Source organism: Notolabrus celidotus, chromosome 8 (genome assembly GCF_009762535.1).
Source record: "Notolabrus celidotus isolate fNotCel1 chromosome 8, fNotCel1.pri, whole genome shotgun sequence".
Taxonomy (NCBI): domain Eukaryota; kingdom Metazoa; phylum Chordata; class Actinopteri; order Labriformes; family Labridae; genus Notolabrus; species Notolabrus celidotus.
The window spans coordinates 7,921,069-7,924,144 of record NC_048279.1 but is presented as its reverse complement, the minus strand read 5'-3'; the positions used below and the strand labels follow the sequence as shown (position 1 = coordinate 7,924,144).

Below are 3,076 nucleotides of genomic sequence, written 5' to 3'. Positions count from 1 at the left end.
TAGTACAACTGGCAGCTGGAATCAAGTGAAACACAAAGGTTTTCACAAACTTACAAATTTGCGCCGCCCAATTTGTGTCATTTGCGCCGCCTGACCAGAACTCACATCTATTCGCATCTTTGCATTGACTTAACATGTAATTCACTTGCGCAAGTTATTTCATTCGTATTTCGTGTGAACACCCCAGTGAACATTTGAGCCACTGCTGTGGTTTAAAGTATGTTAGTCAATGGGGGCCCCAACTAGTCTGGGGCCTCAAGCTGTTGCCGGCCCTGTCTGTTGACAAGCAGCAACCTCTAGACATACAATTCCGGCCTTATATCAAGAAGGACGGCATGCAGGAATAAAATAATTCAAGTTAGTAAAGTACAATACTTGGTATAATTAGTCTTTTTAATGGTTCAGGAAAATAGAAAAACAAGCTTGTTGAAGGTTGAGTCAGTTTGTGCCTGTTTTTCTGATTAAGTTGTTAATTTGGATTTTTTTTTCTCTGTTTGACCTTCAGACTAACAATTAAAGGCTCCAAATAAAAAGTGTTTTGCCATTGCGCCAACCCTTTGCTCTGGATGACATTTTACTTCATTATAAAGAACATGGGCACTGTAGTGGTATTTTATTCTATCCCATTGTTTGCTGCCTCAGTGAAGCAGAAAACAGATTAATACACTCCAGAAATACATGCTAAACAAATGCACCTCGACTTCCTGTGTTAGTAATACTTTAAAATGCATAAAAAGACTGTGGCTAGCTGACCTGATATATTACTGAAATATTGAAATAGAAGTGTGAGGGGTCACGTTTTATTTTGGGTAGCAGTGTTGTTGGTAAATGGCACAGGAAGGGCTCTGGTCCTACTGAGATGAGGCAATGCAGTTGGTCTGAAGAGCTGGTTATTTCATGATAGAAGATGATCCTGGGCACACAGATGAAACAGGGATTAGGAAAACAGAGAGCAAAAACATGAGCACAAAAACAGCAATCCCGCCAACTACCTACCACAAGAGTTAATAACAATCTGGTGAGTTGGGTGTGGAAAGCCAGGAGTTTTATACTGCGGGGTTGGCTGCTGGATGGGTTGACTGCTGGATGGGCTGCAGGTGTGAAGCTTGAAACTGGTGAGACAGATTGGCAGCAATCAAGGGGGAGGAGGCCATGCCTGGACCTAGACACACAACAGAGACAGTCAGGGGAGGACAGTTATCTGAGGGAGGGGAAACAGCCGAGAGCACTTGAAAACTGAGGCCTAAAACTCAGACTACAGAAAGCCTTCTATTTGTGAACAGTAATGAATTACTGATGTTGTCAGCTATGTTTTTCAATCATCCCATCAAATAGTTTAATGAGGGTTAGCAAACTTTTGAGAAACCAACAAGGGTCAGTCTCCAGTCTCAAGCCAGTCTCCCCAAACACATGAAATGCAGTCCCTCAATCTTGAGTCAGGTTGAGTCCACGAGGAAACATTTAGAAGAAGAACATGTACTGCCCCTCTTTGCTTTTTCATGAAATACGCTTGCTTTATAGCTTTTGGAAGAATCGGCTTATACACGTTCGGTGAACAGGCAGGTAAAGAAACATTTTCTTTGTATTTAATTATGTTTTTCAACCGTTTGAATGTGGATATAACAAAACCACAAAAATCACTTCTTAAAAACAGCCTTTGTAGCTGTACTTAATCCTTTACTAAATACTGCTACTACTAAATACATCCATTAAAAACTGACATCCCAATCAGCCTCACTTGTGCTCTTGTTTTGTACAGGAGTCAGTGCTATAATGCCAAAACAACAAACATAACATTAGCATGCTAGCATGCTGACAGGTCAAGAATGATGTATAGTGAGAAGGGGGTTATGGGTAATGCAATCCAAACAGGGTGAGACAAGACACAAACAAGTTGAAACTGAAATATGGATTCAAAGAGGATTCTGGGGATTTAAACATGAATTATTTATGCAGGTAATAAGATAGTCGGTTAGATTTGATGGTTGGTGGGTCAAATTAGCGTTAAACACCATTTTCATTCATGGTGAAGTCTAAACACTAGCTTCTTTCTGTTGTCATTCTTAACAGATGCAGAAAATACCACCAGCACCTGTGTAAGGTCTTCTTCCCTCTAACTTTTCGTTTTCGTCTCACTTAACCAGTCCTCTTATTCTGTTAAAGCTTATACCGTGTTTCTGGTTTTATACGTGTCAGTTTTCGTCAGTTTGATAGACGTCTCTCACCCATCTCCTGTGTTTTTCACTGTTTGTTTTCCTCCTCTCTTCTTCTTTCATCTCTGCTGGTGACTGATCTGTGGTTAACCAACAATCTCAAGTTTTCTGCTCTCCAAACAGATTGAGAATAATCAACTAAATCATAAACTTTAAATGTGCTGAACTCCTTTCTGTGGATTAATTGATATAAAGTGTGTGACATGTTTTTCTTTACTACTCATAAATAAGAAATGTTTTGGAAAGAGATTTAAAATTCTCATTTGATGATATAGAATGGAAGAAGATTTGTCAAAATCATAGAAAACTTATTTGTACACCCTCAAGGTTACAACACCTCTGTCTTAAAAATACAGCCGATTGCTGGAAATGTCAGGATTCAAAAGGGACATTACTGCATGCTTTCTGGCAATGCCCAAACTTTTGGGAACAAATTCACAACTGCATAAAGGAGATTACAACAGACAAACTTGAATTCTGTCCTAGGCTATATGTAATGAGTGACCCATATAATGAGAGGCTGCAGAAATGCAGACTTGATTCAAACAGCCATAATGGTTGGCAGACTGACTGTATTAAGAGGATGGAGAAAGATAGAAGCCCCCCTCATGGGAAGTGGGTCCTCAAACTAGGTATGGTGGCCTCTTATGAAAAACCTTTCTATAGACAAACATGTGGTCAAGATGATTATCTTTTAAAGTGGAAGAGTTACCAGATCTTTATTATCACCTAACAAGGACACAGTACGAAATTGAATTTTCCTTTTTTTTAAATCTATTTGTGATTATTTTTATTATCATTATTTTGTTGCAATTTTATTTGTTTGTTTATTCATTTTTTTCTTTACTTTTTGTTGATTAAAG

The 3,076-nt window shown here is 38.7% G+C and overlaps 1 long non-coding RNA gene across 1 annotated transcript; it reads right to left on the bottom strand.

Moving 5' to 3' along the window:
- Positions 1–379: 379 nt before the first annotated feature.
- On the bottom strand, positions 380–2,334 carry LOC117817882. The gene is made up of 3 exons (XR_004632247.1): positions 2,226–2,334; positions 997–1,162; positions 380–913 (listed from the first exon to the last, which is right to left on the bottom strand). It is a non-coding gene; the product is annotated as an uncharacterized LOC117817882 (long non-coding RNA).
- Between the last annotated feature and the right edge of the window lie 742 nt (positions 2,335–3,076).